Source organism: Gossypium hirsutum, chromosome D06 (genome assembly GCF_007990345.1).
Source record: "Gossypium hirsutum isolate 1008001.06 chromosome D06, Gossypium_hirsutum_v2.1, whole genome shotgun sequence".
NCBI classification, from domain to species: domain Eukaryota; kingdom Viridiplantae; phylum Streptophyta; class Magnoliopsida; order Malvales; family Malvaceae; genus Gossypium; species Gossypium hirsutum.
The window spans coordinates 31074670-31099975 of record NC_053442.1 but is presented as its reverse complement, the minus strand read 5'-3'; positions in this window follow the sequence as shown (position 1 = coordinate 31099975).

The window sequence follows — 25306 nt, the reverse complement described above, 5'->3', positions numbered from 1 at the left end:
TGTATGACCGTTTCGTTGAAGAGAGGTTCTCTTTTGGATGCAAGTTTTGAAAAGTTAGGGCACTGTGTTCGTGAAAATCAGACCCGGGTTAGTTTTAATTTGGCAGTGTACAAGTCAAAGGCTAGAAGTCTTCCAGTTTCTAAGCATAGATTCGACTCAGTTAATTCCCTGCATAGTTCAAGATAGGCTCGTGGCGGGCTTTGGCAAAGATGGCGTTGTGGAAATATGAGTCAAGGTGGAGATTTGTTAAGTATGACTCCTATTTTCAGTCAAATTTGAGAAATAATCTTTTAGTTAAACTCTGTTTATTTGTTTCAGTCAAACACTGATTAGTTTAGATTATTTTATTATTATTTGACATATGAATTTAGCCTATAAATAGACTCTTTTACAACCTTAGTAAAAACACCCATTAGAGATTAGAACTCATAACACATTTAGAGAATCTTGTGTTTACGTTTTGAGGGTTCGTTGTTTTCGAGTTTTTGGGGTTTAGTTTTATCTCCATCTTTTGTAGTCTTCGTTCTTTTACCACTATAGTAAAATCATCTTTGCCCATGGTTTTTTATTCTCTTTGGAGGGGTTTTTCCACGTTAAATTTGTGTGTTCAATTTCTCAATTTATTCCGCTATTTTTGTTACTTGTTGCTTAATAGGGACGATCTCTAACAAAGAAAAGGAATTCAATTATTATAAAATAAAAGAAAAATAGAACTGTAACACCCCAAAATTGAGTCTAGGAGTTTTAGGGGTATATTCAGGATACTAGCTTTAGTGTGCTCGGGAATTTCGTAAGCATGGTAATCGAAAATGTTTTCAACTATGGTTTTTAGAAAATTAAATCAATTTTTTTGAAAAAGATGCTAAAAAGAATTTCAATGTTAAAATAAGGACTATTTTGAAATGGGGGTTAAAACTAGGAGTACTAAAAGGGAAAATAACCCAAAACTTAAAAAATCAACCTATTTCTTCCCTCCGCCTACAAGTTTCACATTAGTCTTCTCATTTATTTGTTTTGTGCCGCCCCTTAAGTGACCTAAGCTCTATATCTCCAATTTATTTCTCCAATTTTGGTTCTCAAACTTCATTCTTTTTGATTTCCATCATCTCCCAATCAATAAACCTTCATAGAATCTTAAGAAAAACACCCAAAAACACCATAGATTTATCTCTTGCTTAACTTTTAGGTTTTTTGGGTTTTCAATCAAACGTTTGGTTTTTCGTCAACTAAGGTAAAAATTCGATTCCTTATTAGTTTTTTATGTTATTTGATCCTTTAAATTGAGTTTTTAGCTGTTAAATCACATGTGTTAAATAAAGCCGAAAATTGGGTCATTAATGGTAAATTTAAGATTTTGGGTAAAAACATGGTTTTTAAAAAAAATTTAATTAGTTTTGACATGATTAGAAGGTTCTAAACTTACCTTAAAGTTTCATTGAAGATTTCTAATGTTTTAATGAATTTTCATGAAAATTGCCATAAACATGTCAAAATTTTTGATACCATGAATTGGGTAGTTTTGAGTAGTTTAAAGGTTGAGAATCACTCGTAGGTGAATAATTAGATGAAAGGAATCAATTTTAGACAAAAAGATTAAGTATAGACCGAGATAATTAAAATTCAAGTTTGTTATGTCAAATGTTCCGATTACAAAAGAATATAGCTTAGGCTTGCATTTTTTGTTGGTTTACGTGAGACTTTGGTTGCTAATTGATGGTGTATGTTGTGTGGTTATTATGTGTGAAGCATCGAAATTGTTGGAGTCTTCTACGAGCAAGGCGAAAGGTAAGAAAAAACTAGTTTAAGCTTTTAGCAATTAGGCAAAAGCGTGAACGGTGAGTGTTTGGAATCACTACTTGTAGACACGATTCATAGTGTTAATTAAGAGCTTATAAATAGTCTAAACCCCTATCCTAAGTTTCGAGTGTAAGCTTTCTATTTCCCTTGCTTTATTTTAGCAAACCATGTGATTATGTGAATAATTGTGGATTGATTATTATGATGCGATATTGTGATATGAGACATGTGTGATGACTATTGTGAATTATGTTGTATTGTGGGCATGATATATATGCCAAATGACAGTGATAATGATATGCTAGTAATGCAAATATGTAGCGGAAGCGAGCAAAATTTCGGTAAGTATATTTGTATTGAATTGTGGAATATGATATTATTGTGATAGGTAATATGTGAGAATACTCATATGTGATATATGATGTACTAATTTTAATGCACACATATGTGGCCGGATATATGATGGCTCAATGAGCATTGTTGTGGCACTTAAAGTGCAATTAAATGTGAATTTGATAAGCATGTATTGTGTACAAGTTGTGGTGTAAATTGATGAATATGAACTGAGATGATGTGCATTAAATCAATAATTAAAAATATGTAATTATGGATATTTTGGCCTTGTGACCTCTTGAAACCATTAGATATAGTTGGCATGCCATAGGATTGTGAGTACTCACCTATAGGTATTGTGTTTTTGGGTATTGAGGCCCTAGGATAGGTTGGAGAGATAAGGGAATGTGAGCTAAGCTCCATTCAACGAGACATGTTTGGTGTGTTGGAGAGTGTTAGCTATATGCTACACTTTTGGGATATGTTTGACTCTATGAGTCATTTGGTGTGCTGGAGATTAGTGTATCCGATATGTGGTGATAAAGCCCATTTTTATATTTCATAGCCTCAAGTGTCAAATTATCATTTAAATGTGATCCTATTTATTGTGATAATACGATGTAAGATGGATGCATAAACATGTGAATAATATGTTAAATGAGTTTATTTAATTTTCATAAAAATGTTAGTATATTTTCATAGTAAATTGCATATGTAATTGTAGTTTGAGTCGTTCTCATTTAACTTGTGAATTCGTGAATTCATGTGAATATATAAGCTAAACTTGTGAGTTATTGAAGCATGTATACGTTGTTTAGTATAGATTAATTATTGTAAAATTAATTAATGAAGCATGAACACATAATTCTGACTCGATTAGAATTTGGTTGTGAATGTGTTGTAGTATGCTCTTGTTTAACCTTTGATATTGTGTATACATTGTGGTTACTCTGACATTCACTAAGCTTGTTAAGCTCACCCACTCCTTTTTAAACCATTGTAGATTAGTTGTGTTTTGATGTGAGCGATGTGGTTCGAAGCAAGACATTAGCTTTATTTTATAGGTGTTTTGTAATTATTATGTTGTATTGTGGGAATAAGGCAATATGGTAGAAATGTTGCATGATATTTCCATGATGTTTTAACTAATTTTGCCTTGATGTCTTGAGTATTTTCGTAACTTATTTGCACTCAAGATTTAAGGACTTAGACCTTGATATGTTGATTCTTGCGTGGACATAATTTGATGTTTTGAACTATTATTATAGTCGTTTCGATGATTGTTTGAAGAGGTGAAAGTTGCATGTTGATTGGATTTAAGCTAGGTTGAGTTGATTGCTTTAAAATATTGTATTTTTGTAGTCTGGAGCTGAGGTATCGATAATCAAATTTTAAAAGCAATACATCTGTGATTTTTGAATGTGTAGCAAGTCATTTTTGTAATTTGATATCGATGCCATATCACGAGTATCAATACTCGGGGTAAAATAATCGATACTTTAACAAAAGTACCGATAATTGTTTGGATGTTGATTTTTAAGCGAGAAACAGAAAGCTATTTTGGTATCGATTTTCCAATCGGTACCAATACCCTTGTAGTGAAATATCGATACCATTGCTACAGTATCAATACTTATGTACTTGTTCTGAATTTTCTGCTATATGGTTCAAAAGCATGTATAATTGTAGTATTAGTTCAATGGAAGTATGTTAAGCATGACTTAATGTTGTATGTTGTATGTTAGACTCAAAATCGCGCAAATGCTAAATAAAAGAATGATTTTCTTAATAATGTGACAATTTACTATGAGTGCGATGTGTAATAGTGGTGTGACATCCTAATATTCGGGTTAGGCGGTAGAGCCGAGTGTAGGGTGTTACAAGAAGTTTTATATATATCAAAATTAAAGATCAAAACCCTAAAAATTCAAAATAATCAATATCTAAAAATTTTTAATATAGATATTCAAACATCAACATATATATAACTGAAATATTAAATCTATAAAATTTGAAAAACGAATCAATCCAAAAATAGTATAGAATCAATTTATTCTCAATGATTCGACATAACAAGACTCTGATACCACTTATTAGAACAGTAACAATAAGATCTGGTATAAAAGTTAAAAACATAAATCGGTATCTTTCATGTCAAATCTTCAAAAATAAATCAAGAACAAAACTAGATGCAAAAGCGTATTTGAATTCATCGATTTCTTAAAATCTACAGATCCTATGGTTTTGATATTTCAAATTAGCACGCAAGTAGTTTAGAGAAGGTGACTCTCTCTTTTCTAAAGATGAGAGATGTTAGAAAAGTTACTTATGTGTAATTTGGAGACCATAACCTTAATATATAGCTTTTGCACATTAACTTAATTTCTAATCAGCTATTCATTAATTAGAAATTAGTTAATAGAGTATCTACACATATATGACCCATACTTTATTTAATAAATAAAAACTAATAAATATTAACTAAATTAGATCACTTTTAATTTGGGCTAACCTTTTATGATAGTAAATAATAACATGTAATTACTCTTATTATATACGTGATGTCTATATTTTCTAGCATATACATCATATTCATATCATTTAAATAATAAACGAAAACCAAATCTAGATTTTGAAATCTATGTTCCCAAAGGGAGCATAATATAATTTTGAGAATTTTAAAGTTAAGCCTAATCATATGGGTGTGTTTGACATGGTTATTTGAATCAGATCAAATCAGTCGAGGTACTAATCAAAAGAAAGGCTTTAAACTGGTTGAGCCATGAACTAATATGGATCAGTTGAATTAGTTAAACTATTTCATTTTTTAAAATTTTCAATGATTTTATTTCATCAAACTATCCGAACCAGTAGCCTCACCGGTTCAACCACCAGTTCAACTATGAAAATGTTAGTATTTGTTATATCATTTAACAATTGAACTTGTGCTATAAAATTGAATTTGTATGCAATTGTTTGTAATTACACACATATGATATGTTCTAATAAACAATGTTATAATGAGTCCTATTGAATCAAATATAATTTGAACATAATTTGCTCTTAATCTTATGTGAAGTTTGAGAATTAGGGAATTTATATGGCAATTAGTCATGACATTCAAACTTTTAAAAAAATAATAATATTATTTTTTTAATTATATAATTATGTAATTATAATTTATACAATTAAATACAATATACATAATTAAGATGTAATTGTACTTTGTAATCCATATATATTAAATGAATCAGATTTTTTATAATTACAATCCAAATTAACTTTCTTATTGTTAATTTGTGATGTAGAAAGATTATTGTAATATGTTTTATTTTTATATTGTATTGAAATTGGTAAAAGTATATAGCAATCTTTGTACTATATTTTGAATTTTGTTTTAGTTTATGTTAGCTCGGAAGGATCAACTCGAGATAAATGGTAGGGAGGTTGAATCAACTTTTGAGAATTTGTGGTGGAAGCAACAAAAAATTATGCAACAAAGAACACAATGATTTATACTGGTTTGGGCCCTATTGTCTACTCCACTACCTTAGTTTTCCACAACTAAGGATTTTCCCAAATTTACTAATTTGGGAACCTTTGAGGACAAGGTTTAACCTTACAATCTCTCTTAAGACTTATACCCCAAAATCTTAAGATACAACTCCCTTAAGCTTTCTACCAAAACCTTAAGAATAAACCCTCTTTCAAAAGAGATACAAATAAGAAAATAAAGAAAAAAATCCTCACAAGATTAAGATGTTTGCCAATTAAGCACAAATACAAAGAATACTTGAGCTAAATGAATAGAATAAAAGCTCACAAGTGTCTACAAGAAAATATATGAAAGAATTAAGCTCTAGGTTGTTTTGATTTATTTTTAAGCTTTGCACATTACTCTTCTTGTTGCTAGACCGTTGGAAGATGGTATTTATACCCTCTAATTGATTTCCAACCATTGTGGTTGTTGTAAAAGTGAATGTAGCCTTTAGGGATGAAATATCAGGTCATTAACTGCATCTGCAGCAATGAGTATCGATACCTACTAAAAGGGTATTGATATTTTTTAATTAATGCAGATTTCAGTGACCGTTGGAGCAGGAATATCGATACCTTAGGAAATATATCGATACCTTAAGAAAAGTATCGATACCAAATCAATACCTACCAGTGTTTGAAAGAAACAGAATGTCAATTTGGTATCGACTATCAAAGGAGTATCGATATCTTGTAAAATATTGATACTTAGACAAAAAGTATCAATACTTTTTATCCTGGAGCAATTCTAACTTGTTTGAAAATGGTTAAAACATATTTGAAAATGTTTCACTTAATTGAAACAATTTCAACTTGATTTTATCAAATTGCTCAACTTTACTTTTATTCAAAAACACTCTAATTTGTTATATCAAAACATATTATCCAATAAGGTTACATTTAACAGTTTATCTATTGAAAAAAATGGGTAAATTAATATTTTATAAGTTAAATGAAGGAGAAAAATAGTTCATCCGTTAAAATTATGTCGTAAAAAGCTTATTTTGGTGTTTTTTATAAGACAATAACAAATTTAACCTTTGACCTTTACATCTTTATTCAATTTGACCCATTTTCTTTATTTGGAGCAAATTGACTCATAACCTTTCATTGATCACATTACCTATTTTGTCTTATTTATCATATCAATAAATAATTTAAATTTTTATAAAAATTGAAAACATAAATAAAAATTGTAATTTCAAAATTTATGAAAGAATTTCTTCAAAATAAAAGAATCATTATTAAAAAATTTTGATGAACTGCAATTCTTTGTATATACTAACTTAGGCTAACATGTAGCTGATTGATGATAAAGAGTTGTCATTGATATGGAGTGTCAAAATCAATGCATGAATATGTGTGTTAGAAAAAAAACATATTGGACTGACCCGCTATGAGTATGCTTCTTGGATTATTATGTAATTGTCACAACATTACTCATAGTGATTAATATGTATATGATCCTCACACTTGAGATCATCATTATCCCAACATCATGAGTTGTATATTTTGATACAGTCAAATGTACACCATAACTGGTTGTTCTATAAAGGTTGATGTTGGATATACCACAATCTATGTAGAGGGATATGGTTGATCAAAATAGGATAAGTTCCTCTTACATAATGGGAGTAATATCTTAGGCCACTTGATTGAGTGAGACTAGAAATGCATGGCCATGCTCAAATAAGTTGATATGAGATGTCATACTTATTTGTATATCATAGTCTACTCAAGATATCAAGGAACACGGGATGGACTATGCCAGTGTGACTATTCCATGACTTGTGTCCATTCCAGAGATAAAAGGACTTAAGGATTAATGCATGAAAGGTTAATCACAAAAAGGTTTTGTCGAATCATGACTTCTTGTAACTTAGGTAGCAATGATGCATTGCTAGATGCCACTCATTGTTTATAACATTAGAATCATTCTAGTATTACTGCTAACGTTACAAGAACCTACAGGTTCACACCCTATGGTTGAAATGAACGGAATAAAACATAGTTGGTATTGTGTTTGGTTGTCACATGAATTAATTTAATTATAGAATTAGTTTAATTGGGAAATCAAATATCAAACATATTATATGTACAAGGATGTTGTACACATAATGAGAACACAGTTCTATTAATATATGAATTTGGTTCCTATATAAATTTAAATAAATATAGTTTACCGAAATCTTCGTTATAATTAATGTAGTTATAATTTTCGGTTAAAAAACATTACTATATTTATTTATTTTAATTATGATTATTATGTTCGGATAAAAAATTTATGAATTATGATTCATTATATATATCAATTATAAAAGGGTGATAACATATAGATATACCAATTAAAAAAAACCCTGAAAATTACATTTTTTTTGCTTGTGAGGTCTAGCAGTCGTCAAGAAAAGTATTCTCTAAAGCAGTTTTGGAGATTTTCTTCCGTTTATTGTCAAACTGGGTGGATTACGTAAAGATCGGAATCATAAAAGGTTGTAGCTTGGTTCGATAGTAGATGAGAGTTCTCATTACCGAGGCGTCGCTGTCTACTCAGATTGAAATTATGGTAATTTCGAAACCATTATTTCACCCCGATTCATTCCTCGCTTATGGATCCATGGGTTGGATCACCGAATTTTTTTTTAATTTTCACTGCGCCATGGGGGTCTGGCGTTCTAACAGGTAAACCACTCACTTATCATTTGGAAGAAAGCTTCATTAGCTTCTCCTCCCTGGCCCTCAGATACGAGGCTTGTACCACTCGACGTTGCTCCATGAATGGAGGTTTGCGTGTTACTTTCTACTTCATCGGAGCTAGCTCGGTTGGATGTCATTACTATATAAAAACATTTTCAAACGAGTTAGACGTTATCACACTATCACAGGTTATATAATGACATGTATTTCTAGACTCATACATGTTATATAATCGACTAAACCGTAGCTTTGATGCCATTAAATATAACACCCCTGACCTGTATTTGTCACCGAAATAGGGTTACAGAACACTACCGGATGTTTACATCACAAAACATTCAAAATCCAAAAGATTCAAAACATATCATAAATCATAGCAATATTAATCACACTCCTACATATTGTCTCTTATACAGGCCCTCGAGGCCCTAAAAACACATTAGAAATGAATTGGGACTAAATCAGAAACATATAGAATTTTTGGGGAAAAGTTGAAACATTTCATACTACTGAGGATACACGGCTGAGGCACACGCCGATGTCTTAGGCCGTGTAGGTATTCGAAGTAGGGACACACGGAAAAATCCCAGCTCGTGTTCGTGCCCATGTAACTCACTAACTTGGGTCACATAGCCAAGCCACACACCCGTGTGCCAATCAGTGTACCCTTCAAAATGGCCTCACTCGCCCGTGTGCTAGGCCGTGTAACAGCCTGACTTGAAAACCTTTGAAAGCTACAGGGGACACACGACTGTGTCGTATGGCTGTGTGTCACACACGGTTGAGACACATGCTCGTGTCTTAGGCCGTATGGACAAGAAATAGGCCATTTTCAAGCCATTTCTTTCACCCAAATTGGTGCTCACTCATAAAACTCAAATGCACCCAAATCAAGCTTCCAAAATGTACCTAAAATGTACATAATCAAGCTACAACAACATGATACCAATTTGTGCAACCAATATGCCCTAAGGCACCTCAATTTACATGACATTGAGCATATCCAAACACAAGCATAACTTAGCCATTTAATAACACAACAGGCCATGTGGCTCTTAAAAACAGCTCTATTTGTTCAATTTTGGATAATTTTTCACTCCTTTCGCTTCCAAATGCTCTCCTGAGTATAAAAACATGAATTTAAAGGATTAGGACAATCAAATTCAGTAATTTGCATAATTAATCATCCAAAAATGCATTAAGAATTGGATTAAAATATGTTACTTTTATAGCTTATCGAACAAGAAGATTTCCACTATTTCCTCAATGGATGCTCCAATGGATGAGGATGTCCCTTCTAACTTTCTTCTTAAATATGGCCCCAATCTGCAATAGTTTTGTACCTCAATGTCCATGATGTTCAATGTTATTTTAGTGTATTATTTTTTATGTTTGTTAGGCTTGTCAGTATTAGGAGTCCTCAAGGCATACATAAACATGTTCGTGTAGTCGACCAATATATGGTCTATGGTCTCTATTGTAGCATTCTTGAGCCTTTACTCTTTAAGGTGGAGTGCTATTTTCATTCCAATTATCATGTCGTCAGCTATTTTCTTTTAATAAACTGGTGATTAATAAAATTGTTACATCCTACTTTTCTAACCATTGAGCTCAAGGCTGTGAATTTTCTTATATTTGTAACTCGATTAAGTTTCAATTCATGTGTGGATACACTTTTCATTTTCAAGATTCTGTTAAAAAGTTTTCATGCCACGTAAAAAGAAGAATATATCATAGTGGGATATGCTCTCTCTTATTACAAGATTCCACATCAAGTTTTGCAACCATATGATATAAAACTAACAGAGATTTCTTGGAAAGATTGATCCACAACAATTTATTGTATAAATAGTTTTCACCTTAGGATTAATGATAGGCCTTCAATGCAAATGGAGTCTAAATAGAATATATTTTTTGGAGTTCTACTTGTAGCAAATTTCTTCTTCCCTACAATTGCATATTACTGATATGCCTTGACCACATCTTTTTTAGTTGCTTTATGTATTTGAAAAGTCGCAGTTTCATATCTTTTTTTGTTAAAGCAAAAAAAATAAAAAGACGATAACAATAAAATGCATTCATTAGGTACAAGTGAATTAAAATTAAATCTAATTATACATTTGTATTTTAGGTCTATTTAGTATGTGTATACATTTTAAATTATCATTAAATAAAAAATGTAAATTTTAAAAATAATTTAAATTTTTTTATTTATTTTTTAAGTAATAAAAAGGAGAGGGCATAACGATTTGTCCAGAAAAAATTATCTAAATGTCACGTTTAGACATATTTTACATATAAGTAATTTTTAATTACACTTTAACCATATATTTTATTAAATTGAGATAATGTTGACTTCTATTATTATGTTTTTATTATTTACATAGTAGAAAATAACTAATTTATTTAATACTTGTAAAAATTATTGTACTGAGACAATTAAAACCAATGAACATCATTCTTATACCTCCAACCAATGAACCCAATGAAAAATGGGCAATAAATTGATTATGAGAACAAATCGACTCACTTTATCTTTCCTCGTGGATTAGGATTTTTGTGCATGGAAAATCCTAAGCTAGGTAATCCTACTCAATGTGAAATTATTAAATTTTAGGTGCTCAACATTCATTCAACAACTTGTTATTACTGCAATTCATAATAACAGTAAGAGTTGAATTCTTAAAACATAGAACAATTTTATTTTCTTAGTTTATTGTTCTCTCTATATCTCTGATGCAGACATTGCGATATTTCATTTTTTTTGTAAAATAAAAGCAAGTAAAGACACAAAATCCGGGTCATTTCAGATGCTATTGGCAACATCATCATACTTTCAATCGTAGTACAACCTAACCTATTCTAGAATTTACCAAAATTTGCAAAGAAATAAATTTGATGCCCATTATTTCCTTATATGAATTTGGAGCATTATTTTTCTTGATTTATTTAGAAGTCTTTTCTTTTTGGGACATTCTATGACTTATTCCAATGTGAGCTTCTAATTTTATGAACTAACGGTATCGATTTTTGGTACTTTCCAACATATAATTGACTTAAAATGTACCATAATATCATGAATTTTTGTTTCATTTTATGGCATATTTGATATAATATATATACGATCAATAACACAATATTTATATTGCATTCAAGAAACATATTTGACTACCTAATTCAAGACTAGACTCATTTACTAGAACGATATTCAATTGTTGAACGTCAAATTTGATCACCTAATTTAATTCGTTTCAGCATTTAAATTCAAGGTTTTTTTATTTGCCTATATATATATGAATTTCATTTAAGAAGAACTTCATTCCAAACCATTTGAAAGGCTAGTAAAGCTTTCCTTTGTAACTTTCTTCCTTGTCTCTTTTCTCTTTTGATCTTTTTTGCAATGGCAAGCTCAGACAAGAAAACTAGAGGAAGGCAAAAAATTAAGATTAAGATCATTGAAAATGAGGTTGATAGGGTCATCGCAATTTCAAAATGATGCAAAGGAATTTAAAAGAAAATCTTTGAGCTCTCCATTTTATGTGGTGGGGATATTCTTTTTATTATTTTCTCACCTGCTTGTAAACCTTATTCGTTTGGTCATCCTTCTGTTGAATCTGTCGCTAAACGCTTTTCGAATTCAAGCCAACCTCTTAATGAAACCACTAATGCTCCTGTTGAGACTTACCTTAAGGTAAGAATCAACTTGATTGTACAAGAATTCAATGAGATCCAAGACCAACTAGATGCAATAAAAAAAATCATAGGCGATTGCTTTGGCCCAACAGTCGCATTGAATAGAAATTCGTCATTGGTGGAAAGCTCCTATTGATCAGCTTAACCTGAGGGAGCTCTACGAACAAGACAAATGTTTCCCAGAGTTGATCAACTTGATCTCTATCACAAGGGACAAGACGATTACAGCTATTTCCTCAATGCATGCTCAAATGAATGAGAATTTCCCTTTTGCCTTTCCTCCTACAGATGGCCCTAATCTACAATATTTTTGCACCTCAATGTCCACAATGTTAAATGTTATTTTATTGTTTTATTTTTTATGTTTGTTAGGCTTGTCAGTACTGGGAGTCCTCAAGGTATACACCAACATGTTTGTGTAGCCGACCAACATATGTTATATGGTCTCTATTGTAGCATTCTCGAGCCTTGACTATTTAGGATTTAAGGCTATTTTCTTTCCAATTATCATGTTGTTAGCTATTTGATTTTATTATACTGGTGATTAACAAAATTCTTGCATCCTATTTTTCTAACCTTTGAGCTTAAGTCTGTCAATTTTTTTATATTTATAACTCGATCAAGATTCAATTCATGCATGGATACACTTTTCGCTTTCATGTTTCCATTAAAAAGTTTTCATGCAACGTAAAAAGAAGAATATATCATAGTAGGATATGCTCTCTCTTCTTACAAGATTCCACGTTATTTTTTGAAACCAAATTATATAAAATTAATAGAAATTTCATGGAAAGATTGATCGACAACGACTTATTGTATAAATAGTTTTCACCTTAGGATTAATGATAGGCCTTCAATGTAGATGGAGTCTAAATAGAATATATTTTTTGGAGTTGTCCTTGTAGCGAATTTTTTCTCTGCTACAATTCCATATTAATGATATGCCTTCACTAAACCTTTTTAAGTTGCTTTATGTATTTAAAAGGTCACATTTTCATATCCTTTCTGTTAAAGCTTCAAAAAAGAAAAAAATACGAAAACAATAAAATGCATACATTAGGTGCAAGTAAATTAAAATTAATTTTGATTACACATTTGTATTTTAGGTCTATTAAGTATGTGTAAATATTGTCAATTATCATTAAATAAAAAAGATAAATTTTAAAAACAATTTAAATAATTTTTATTTCGTTTTTAAGTAATAAAAAGGAAACGACACAAGGAATTGTCAGGCAAAAGTAATCTAAATGTTGTATTTAGATATATTTTACATGTAAGAAATTTTTAATTACGCTTTAACCATATATTTTATTAAATTAGGATAAAGTTAAGTTCTATTGTTATGTTTTTTTTCATTTTCATAATAGAAAAGAACTAAATTATTCAATAATTGAAAAAATTATTGCAATAAGACAATTAAAACCAATGAACATCATTCTTATACCTCCAACCAATGAACGCCATAAAAAAATGGGTAATAAATTGATTATGAGAACAAATCGACACACTTTGACTTTCCTCGTAGATTAGAAGTTTTGCGCATGGAAAATCCTAAACTAGGTAACCCTATTCAGAGTGAAATTGTTTAATTTTAGGTGCTCAACATTCATTCAACAACTTGCTATTACGCAATTCGCAATAACAGTAAAAGTTGAATTCTTAAAGCTTAGAACAATTTTATTTTCTTAATTTATTCTTCTCTAAATAAATCTATTGCAAACATTGGGATATTTCATTTATCGTAAAATAAAACCAAGTAAAGACATAAAATCCGAGTCATTTCAGATGCTATTGGCAAAATCATCATACTTTCAATGGTAGTACAACCTAACTTGTTCTAGAATTTACCAAAATTTACAAATAAATAAATTTGATATCCATTATTTCTTTATATGCTTTTGGAACATTATTTTTCTTGATTGATGTAAAAGTCTTTCCTCTTTCAAACATTCTATCAGTTATTCCAATGTCAGCTTCTAATTTTACCGAATAACGATATCGATTTTTAGTACTTTTCAACATATAATTAACTTAAAATGCACCATAATATAATGAGTTTTTGTTTCATTTTATGGCATATTTGATATAATATATATACGATCAATAACACAGGATTTATATTGCATTCAAGAAACATATTTAACTACCTAATTCAAGACTGGATTCATTTACTAACACGATATTCAATTGTTGTACGTCAGATTTGATCACCTAATTTAATTAGTTTCAGAATTTAATTTTTACGGTTTTTATTTGCCTATATATATATGAATTTCATCCAACACGAATTTCATTCCAAACCATCTGAAAGGCTAGTAAAGCTCTTCTTTGTAACTATTTTGTTTGTTTCTTTTTTTCTTTTGATCTTTTTTGCAATGGCAAGCTCAAACAAGAAAAGTATAGGAAAGCAAAAAATTGAGATTAAAATCATTGAAAATGAGGATGATAGGCTCATCGCATTTTCAAAATGACGCATAGGAATTTATAAGAAAATCTCTGAGCTCTCCACTTTATGTAGTGGGGATATTCCTTTTATTATTTTCTCATCGGCTGGTAAACCTTATTCGTTTGGTCATCCTTCGATTGAACCTATCGCTAAACAAATTTCAAATGCAAGCCAACGCCTTAATGACACCATTGATTCTCCTGTTGAGACTTACTGTAAGATAAGAACCAACTTGCTTGTACAAGATTTCAATGAGGTCCAAGACCAACTAGGTGCAATAAAAGAAAAACAAAAGGCAATTGCTTTGGCCCAATAATCACATGGAACAAAAATTCATCATTGGTGGAATGATCCCATTGATTAGCTTAACCTAAGGGAGCTCTACGAACAAGATGAACGTTTCACAGAGTTGATCAACTCGATTTCTGTCAAGAGGGACAAAAAGATTGCAGCTATTTCCTCAATGCATATTCCGATGGATGAGGATGTCCTTTCTGCCTTTCCTCCTAGATATGGCCCTAATATGCAATAGTTTTGTACCTCAATGTCCACGATGTTAAATGTTATTTTATTGTTTTATTTTTTATGTTTGTTAGGCTTGCCCGTATTCGGAGTCCTTAAGGCATACACGAACATGTTCGTTAGCCGACCAACATATGGTTTATGGACTATGGTCTTTATTGTAGCATTCTTGAGCCTTGACTATTTAGGGTTAAAGGCTATTTCTGTTCCAATTATCACGTTGTTAGCTATTTGCTTTTAATAAACTGGTGATTAATAAAATTGTTGCATCCTACTTTTCTAACCTTTGAGCTCAAGGCTGTGAATTTTCTTAGATTTATAACTCGATCAAGTTTCAATTCATGCGTGGATACACTTTTCAATTTCATGATTTCATTAAAAATTTTTCATGCAACATAATAAGAAGAATATTGTAGTACCCTAACCCGTATTCGTCGTCAAAATAGGGTGATGCGATTCCAGCCACATCATGTTACGACACAACTCGATGCTACCGAGATTGGCCCAAACTCGAGGGGCCCAAGTGCAAAATGAAGTTTTTAATTTCACTTTGTCAATTTGGTTGCTGGAAAATAAGGACTTTGATTCATTAATTTTTAGTTATTTTAGTTTGTGTTTTTAATTATGTCATAGTTTGCACATCATTAATAAGTGTTTTGCATTTAATAAAGTCATGCATTATATAACTTTCATGTTAGTTAAGTTTGCATCATTAAATTAAGTCAAGTTAGTTTAATTATGTAACTTTCATGTTAGTTAAATTTGCATTTCAAAACCATGCATTTAAGCATCTTAGTTTAATAAATGAGTTGCTAGACATTTATTCAACTCATCTTAGTTTTAATTAATAAGTGTTTTTGTTGAACTTTATTTAATAAATGTTGTTCTTAATTAATCTAGTTCCTAGGATTATTTATTGATGCATGAGTTAAGTTCATTTAATTATGCTTCTTTAATTAAACTAGTTGCTGGAATAATTATTGCATATATGTTTTAGTTCATTTATTTAAGTAAGTAATAATGTGTGTTATATTAATAAGTGTTTTCATGTGTTTAATAAACTCATTTTAATGTGTTTATTGCAGGTGACTTTTCAGCTCATAGTGGTTACAATTTAAGGCTGTTATACATTGAATTAAGTGGCTGTTCAAGTTATTTTCAGTTACAATTAAAGGGGTTGTTATAAAGGAAGCTTAAAAATTATTAAAGGAGTTTTTAAAGAGCATTTTATGCCCTTTAAAATTCGGCAGCAACCCTTCTTCTTCTAGTCATTTTTTGGAGCTTTCAAGAGAATTTAATCAAGCCTTTTAAATGTCATTAAGGAGCTGGTTAAAAGATGGTGTCTATTCAGCTGACCAAGGACAACTCAAGAGTCCTTTTTAAGCCATTAAAGACATTCAAATCAGCTGAATTGAAGTGATTTTATGGAAGGAGTTATTTGGTTCAAGCATAAGAAAAGACATGAGTTTTTATGGCATATTAAATTGGATGTTTTTGACCATTCAGTTACCTTGTTCTAAGCATTATAAATAGATGTAATCAGTCTTAGAGAAGGACTTTTTGCTGAATATATATGAAATCTTTGAATTGTGAGTTATCCAATTCTCTTTGTTCTTATGGAATTGATTTGACTTATCAAACATAGTTTGCCGCGTCTATCTTTTCTTGTTTGCCGAACTTATCACCTTTGGTGTGGCATTCAATATACCTTTGGTTCCTATCATAGTTGATAGAGGGTTAAGGTTCCTTGCTATTTCTTTAAACCGATAAACACCTAAGAACCATATTGAGATTCGGGTCAACAATCCATTATTATTGGTTCATTCTCGGTCTTAGCCAATTAATTCGTTATTGTTGCTTATCTATTTTGTCTATCGCCTTTGTTTGAAGCCATTATCTCTATTTTGTTTACTTTAAATCAAAACGAATCTATCCTACTCAATTCTCGATCGGGGAACTCAGATACAACTTGACTCAACACCGAGGCGGTTCGTATCAAATTGGTATCAGAGCTAGCGAATTTGGAGTAAGAATCGACGTTGGCGGCATTACGGTATAGTAGTTTCTTGAAAAAAAACTCGAAAAAAAATTCAAAAAAAATTAGTTTCCATTCAAACTCAAAAGATTGGTTATCAAGTTGTGAAAAAAAAAATTCGTTACAAAAAAATTGTGAAAGCAAAAAAAGAAGCTAGTTTTGAAATTTTGTTTTTGTTTGTTGCCCAAATTTTAGTCATTACTACCTTCTACTATTTCGCCACACCAAACGCTTTTCATCTCTTTGTTTCAAGCCTACCTTTCTTTCTCCTACAATATCCTTCCCAAACATCAAGTTTGTAAGCCGACCCACAACAATTTCCTTTTAAGTTTAAATAATTCCTAAGAACTTAGAGAGGAGGAGTGAGTGGAAAGAGGCAAGAGAGTAGTGAGACTAATCGAGAGTATAAAAGCCAAGTGTGTGAGATTTCTTTGTGAGTGGATAGTGAGGTTCTTTTTTGTGAGTTCTTTAAAAATATGTCACGAAGTCCGGAAAGAAATTTAAATATGGAAGGCAGGTTCCGTCCTGTAAGAAACTTTGGAGGAGGTGTGCCAGACTTTACACTCCAAGCCTTTACGCGTGAAATGGAGCATCTATTTGATCAAAAACTCAAACCCATCAAGAAACGATTGGTTCATGTCGAAGAGCGGGGCCATCGAGCAAGAACCCAACGGGAGCAAATTTATCCAAGTGTAAGGACGGAAACGGGATCATCAAGGAAACGAACATCCAACGAATGTTCAAGAAGAGATTCTTATCTTGACTCCTATTCATTAAGGAATTCAAGACAAAGAGAAGCAAGCTTCGAGTCTAAGATCTTTCAAGGTGACAAACGAGAAAGTACAAGTTATTCTTCATATGCCTCAAAGAAACCATCCATGGAGGAGTCCTTACGAAGGAGTGAACGTGAACCATATGTAAATCATTCCATTCATACTCGACATAAAACATCTTATTCTGATTCTTTTGTTTTATCTTCATCTTGTAAAGAAAAAATGAGAGAAAAAGAAATAAAAAGAAAAGAGAGACAAGAGATGATAATGAAAGAAAATGAGCGGATACTAAACGAACTCGAGAGAAGAAAAAAAGAGAGTGAGAGTGAGAAAAAGAAAAACGAGATTGAGATTAAACAAAAATGTGAGAAAGAAGAGAAAATTGAAAAAGAAATTGAGATTGAAAAGATAAAAGAAAGTATGGAAGAAACGACCGTTGTCGATGAAAAAGAAACGAAAGAAAAAGATGATAGTAAGCAAGAACAAGTGAGAAATGTTTTAACTAACCAATGAGTGAGTTGTCCTCGTGTTGTTTCTTCTTTTCAGGTTTCTCAAGATTCGAATGACAAGTTTCAACTTCATTACCTTCCTGATGAGAGACTATTCCATTTGATCGAAAAAGGTCAGGATGAAAGTAAAATCAAACCACAAGCGCTTAAAGGTAAGCAAGGTAAGGATTCTTTGTTATGCGAGTCTTAGCAAATTCACTCGCATGTTATTGATGAGATTGCCAAAAACTTAGTTTTTGAAAGAACTCCTCACCATGATTTGGTTGATTGTCATAATTTGAATGATGATGATTTTATTTTACCTAGCGATACGAAGCATTTTTCTGCTAAGGAGCCTGACATTGGTAAGATTGTTCATAAAGTAAGATTAGATCAGCCTAAACAAAATTTGGTCTTTTATGATAAAAAGTGGGCATGTGAAGTGCCTAGTCTGCTTGTGTGTGGTGATAATTTGAAATTTCTGATTTGTTGCGTAAATTCTCCATGTCTTTGCAAGTTTGTTCGAATGAGATTCATCATGTATGATTGTTTGAATGTTTTTATGTTTTCATCTTCTTTATTTGGCATGCGTGATGTCTTGGTGAAAGTGAAGTTTTTGTTACGTTACGGAACGACCGATCAAAACCATGTTTTTAAACCCGAAGCCTGCATTCCTAAGTTGACGTCAAGCGAAGGTGAGTATCAAAATTGTATTTTGAATCAATGTGTTGATCCCTTCTATTTGCTTCAAGTTTTATCTTTATTTAGTTCGAAAACCAAACATGTGAATTTCGTTGCCTTGCCAAGTCAAAATCAAATTTTTGATTCTGGAGGTTGTTGTATATTGTTGCTTAATGGATTCAAACATGTGTTGCATGATTTTAACTTTAATGTGCTTCAAGTTCTTCATAAGTTACTAGCCACGAATTTTTCTAGTCAATTTGAAATGGTGAACAAAAACTTTGTCTTTGATCCCGGTGAATGCTGTTCCAAATCATTGTTCAAGGGATTTGGACCATGGAATTCTAATTTTCGAAACTATAATCTTCAAATACCTTGTGAATCAGGTTTGTTTCCATTTAAGAAAAAGGTAATACTAATTTCTATTTTTGATCCCGACATTGATTCATGTGTTATTCTTTTGAGTTTATTTGTTTAAGTTGTGACTAAAATCTTGGAATGTTCTTTTGTGTTTAGCCTTCATTGTGTCACTAATTTGTTTTATTGTTTTGTAGGTGACGATGTTAGGTGGTACCCTCCTAAAGAGGGAGGGCATAACAATAATCTACTTTCTTGTCGAGCCGTATATGATTCTCACAATCTTGAAAGTGACTTTGTCAGGTTTATGACCAACGGGGTTTGTGACCTTGAGAGGTTTGTCGCAAGCAAATGGCCCAATTTGAGGACAAAACGCCTTCAAGAGGGAGGGTATGATGCGATTCCGGTCGCACCATGTTACGACACAACTCGATGCTACCGAGATTGGCCCAACTAGAGGGGCCTAAGTGTAAAATGCAGTTTTTAATTTCAGTTTGTCAATTTGGCTGCTGGAAAATAAAGACTTTAATTCATTAATTTTTAGTTATTTTAGTTTGTGTTTTTAATTATTTCATAGTTTGCACATCATTAATATGTGTTCTGCATTTAATAAAATCATGCATTATGTAACTTTCATGTTAGTTAAGTTTGTATAATTAAATTAAGTCAAGTTAGCTTAATTATGTAATTTTCATGTTAGTTAAATTTGCATTTCAAAACCATGCATTTAAGCATCTTAGTTTAATAAATGAGTTGCTGGACATTTATTCAACTCATCTTAGTTTTAATTAATAAGTGTTTTTGTTGAACTTTATTTAATAAGTGTTGTTCTTAATTAATCTAGTTCCTAGGATTATTTATTGATGCATGAGTTAAGTTCATTTAATTATGCTTCTTTAATTAAACTAGTTGCAGGAATAATTATTGCATATATGTTTTAGTTCATTTATTTAAGTAAGTAATAATGTGTGTTATGATTAATAAGTGTTTTCATGTGTTTAATAAACTCATTTTAATGTGTTTATTGCAGGTGACTTTTCAGCTCATAGTGGTTACAATTTAAGGCTGTTATACATTGAATTAAGTGGCTGTTCAAGTTATTTTCAGTTACAATTAAATGGGCTGTTATAAAGGAAGATTAAAAATTATTAAAGGAGTTTTTAAACAGCATTTTATGCCCTTTAAAATTCGACAGCAACCCTTCTTCTTCCAGCCGTTTTTTGGAGCTTTCAAGAGAATTTAATCAGGCCTTTTAAATGTCATTAAGGAGCTGGCTAAAAGATGGTGTCTATTCGGCTGGCCAAGGACAACTCAAGAGTCATTTTTAAGCCATTAAAGACATTCAAATCAGCTGAATTGAAGTGATGTTATGGAAGGAGTTATTTGGTTCAAGCATAAGAAAAGACATGAGTTTTTATGGCACATTATAGTTGGATGTTTTTGACCATTCGGTTACCTTGTTCTAAGCATTATAAATAGATGTAATCAGTCTTAGAGAAGGAGTTTTGTTGAATATATATGAAATCTTTGAATTGTGAGTTATCCAATTCTCTTTGTTCTTACGGAATTGATTTGGCTTATCAAGCATAGCTTGTGGCTTCTATCTTTTCTTATTTGCCGAACTTATCACCTTTGGTGTGACGTTCAATATACCTTTGGTTCCTATCATAGTTGATAGAGGGTCAAGGTTCCTTGCTATTTCTTTAAACCGATAAACACCTAAGAACCATTTTGAGATTCGGGTCAACAATCAATTATTGTTGGTTCATTCTCGATCTTTGCCAATTAATTCGTTATTGTTGCTTATCTATTTTGTCTACTGCCTTTGGTTGAAGCCATTATCTCTATTTTGTTTACTTTAAATCGAAATGAATCTATCCTACTCAATTCACGATCGGGGAACTCAGATACGACTCTACTCAACACCGAGGCGGTTCGTATCACAAGGTTACAGAGTATTACCGGAGTTTATAGTACAAACAAATAGAATTTCAAACATTTCATAACATATCAATATTTATATAAAAAACCAATCAAAATCATTCATATTGTCCTAGATACGAGCCCTAAAGGCCCAAAATATGCATTAGAAATAAGTCGAGACTAAATCAGAAACTCAGAGAATTTTTCAGAAAACATTGAAAATTTTCAAAGCTACAAGGGTCACATGGGCGTGTGGCCAGGCCGTGTAGGCATTCGAAATATAGGGACACTCGGCCGTGTCCCAGCTCGTGTCTGTACTTGTGTAACTCTCTAAATTGGTCACACGACCAAGCCACACGCCCGTGTGCTAGGCCGTGTACCCTTCGAAGTAACCTCACACGCTCGTGTGCCAGGCCTTGTGCTAGGCCATGTAACGGCATAACTTGCAACCCTTTGAAATCTACAGGAGACACACGGCCGTGTGTCAGACACGGCTGAGACACATGCCTGTGTCGACGAAAATAAGCCATTTTATAAGCCATTTTTCTCACCCAACAAGCCATGAACCTACAACCAAAATTTCATATAGGTACAAGCCATAACAAGGCACCAAATTCAAGCATAATCAAGCTATAAACTTAAGGTATACAAACATAGAACCAATATGCCCATGGGGCACCTCAAATTCAACATTTAATCTAGTATAAATACAAATGTTCAACTAAACTTAAACTAATCTTACATCAATAACCAACCACTGAGTTCACCTACTAAACATACTAATTGGTGCCAAATTTTCCATTCAACAATTAGCACTATGGTATACATATATTTCATATAAAATAAGGTACCAATTCATCACGTTTCCAACACATCACAAGACATTTATATCTTCCATTTTAGACTACCATTTCATCATTAATCATCCAAGCATCATGATAAAAGGTAACAACCACTTTAAGACTAAATATTTACATAACAAACTAAGTTCACATTAACACACAGAATCCTTAATACAAGCCAAGAATATGGAAACTTCAACAACCAAAAAGCCTATGCATGCCATTGTAACCAAACTTAAAAACATCCATAGGTACCAATATAGCCGATGGATAGTGTGATGGATCCCCGACTAGCTTTCAACCTGATCGAGCTTTTGATAATCTGTACAATAAGAGAAAGACAACTATGTAAGCAATGAATGCTCAGTAAGCTCGCATAAACTTTAAACATATCATTTCATTTCAAATATGAACTTTATATGTTATGAATAAACCTCTATTAATTCTCCAATATTTACCAAACTATATAAATATCATCTCACAAATGAATAGGTTTATTAATAACTCGAACACTTTCGATGTATAACATACTATGTCTCATACATTGAATTACATAATCATTTCCCTTTTTTTTAAAAACAGTAATCCAGTTCATTTACATACTTACAATTTCATTCACCTATTCTGCATCATTTCATTTGTGTAACACAAAAGACATGAGCATAAACATCCATTATAACCACAAACTAGTGCATTTAAGTATGACTCTTTTAAAATCAACTATACAATAAACCATTTCATAATAAAATGAATACCTTGATTCTTACCACCCTTTCATGCACCTAATCATCTTTCCATTTGGTCAATTACCATTTCAATACATTTCTTTAAAACTAACATAATACAATCCAACCAATAGCTTGGTACAAGCCTAAGCACCTCAACAACACATGTTAGTTCATTTAAACATGATTCATATGAATTTGACATGGATAACTATTATACTTAAACATGATTCAATTGGATTTATCATTCTTCATAGCATATCAAGTTTTTCTATGTACACCATTTCAATAAGTTTCATACACACATGTCTTGGTTCATATTGAACACTTACCATTTCATTTGCGTAACACAAAAGACATAAACATAACATTTACCATAGTCACAAGCTAGTGATTAAACACATAACTTAATAATATCATCACAGGGTAACGTATGATACATAAATATAACATCACTTAAATCATACCTTTCATAATCATGAATATTCATACTTTGATCAATGGTATATCATACCTTTCCATATTTTTCATAGTGAAGTCACTTAGAATCCTTACCGAAGCTTGTACGAAGTGTGCTAAACGATGGTTGTAACCATCCCTTTTCATATTCAATGGTCGAAACCATCCCTTTTCATTAATCAATGGTCGTCACCATCCATTTTCATAGCTGATGGTCATCACCATCTTTTTTTATAATCGCTAGCCAAAGCTATCCCTTTTCACATTTGATAGCCGAAGCTATCCCTTTTCATATTCGATAGTAGAAGCTATCCCTTTTCACATTCGATAGCCGAAGCTATCCTTTTTCATATTCGATAGCCGAAGCTATCCCTTTTCATATTTGATAGTCGAAGCTATCCCTTTTCATATTCTATGGTAATCACCATCCCTTTTCATAGTTGATGGTCGTCATGATCCCTTTTCATAATCGATAGCCGAAGCTATCCCTTTTCATTATCTAAGGTTTGTCGATACGTCAAATTTTCTATCGAGACATGATATGATAATATAACATAATAGCATTTAAAAAAATATATAAAATGTTATTTAAATATACGAACTTACCTGGCTAAATTGCAGAAATACCAAAGTTAAGGGTCATTTTGGTAATTTTTCATTTTTCCTCGATTTTCCACTCGATCTTGATATAAATTTCTAATTTCATTCAATTTATCAATTTAGGCAGTAAAAAATGTAATTCATGCAATTTGTTCATTTTAACATTTTTACAAAATTTCCCTTTAAGTTTTACTTTTATTCAATTTAGTCCCTAAGCCCAAAACATGCAATTTAACCATTTTTAATACAAACCCAAGCTAGTCGAATATTCATAGCATTCAATACAGCCCCTTTTTATAATAATTTCACAACAAATCGTTGTATTTTTACTATTTTAACAATTTAGTCCCTAATCAATAAATTCATCAAAATTCACTTAACAAAATATTTTTATTTATCAATCAACATTCCGAATTCATCATCTAACATCAAAAATTACAAGGTTCATTAGTGGCAACATTCAAAATCTTTAACAGTTTCAAAATCGAAGGTATGGGCTAGCTAGACCTAATTGCAACGATCCCCAAGACATTAAAATTACAAGAAACTGATAGTTTAGGGCTTACATGCAAGGAATGAAACATGGCCTAACCTAGCTTCCATAACCATGGCTTTCTTCTTCTTTCCATTCGTGAAGAAGACACCAAAATGATGCTATAACATTTTGGTTTTTATTTTAATTAATTTAATTACAAAATTACCATTTAGTCCACTTAAAATATCATCCAATTTCATGCTTTTAGTTGCCCAAAACCATCCACTAACCTCTTGAATGGTCTAATTACCATTAAATTCCCTTTTCCCTTTTTCAATTAACCATTTAATCACTCAAATCAATTAGTGATCAAATTTTACTTTTTTTTTACAATTTAGTCCTTTTTAATTAATTAACTATCGAAACGTTAAAATTTTTCAACAAAACTTTAATACCACCTTAATGACACTCCGTAAATATTTATAAAAATATTTATAGCTTGGTTTATAGAAATGAGGTCCCGATACCTCATTTTCTAAAACCACTTAACCTTAGACTCTTACCACTTGAACTTAGTAAATCGCTTATAAAACAAAAATCACTATATCAAAAACCTTTTCAAAGTCACAATTAACTCGTAAATATTAAATATAATATTTATGAACTTACTCGTCAGATTTGGTGGCCCCAATACCACTATTTCTAACACTATTGAAAAATGAGCTGATAAAAATATATCTTAGTAGGATATGCTCTCTCTTCTAACAAGATTCCACATCAAGTTTTACAACCAACTGATATAAAATTAATAGAAATTTCTTGGAAAGATTGATTGACAACAATTTAATGTAGATGTAACAGCTTGAATTTGGGGCTAGTCAAAACAGTGGTTTCGGGACCACAAATTCAACTAGGAAAAATTTATT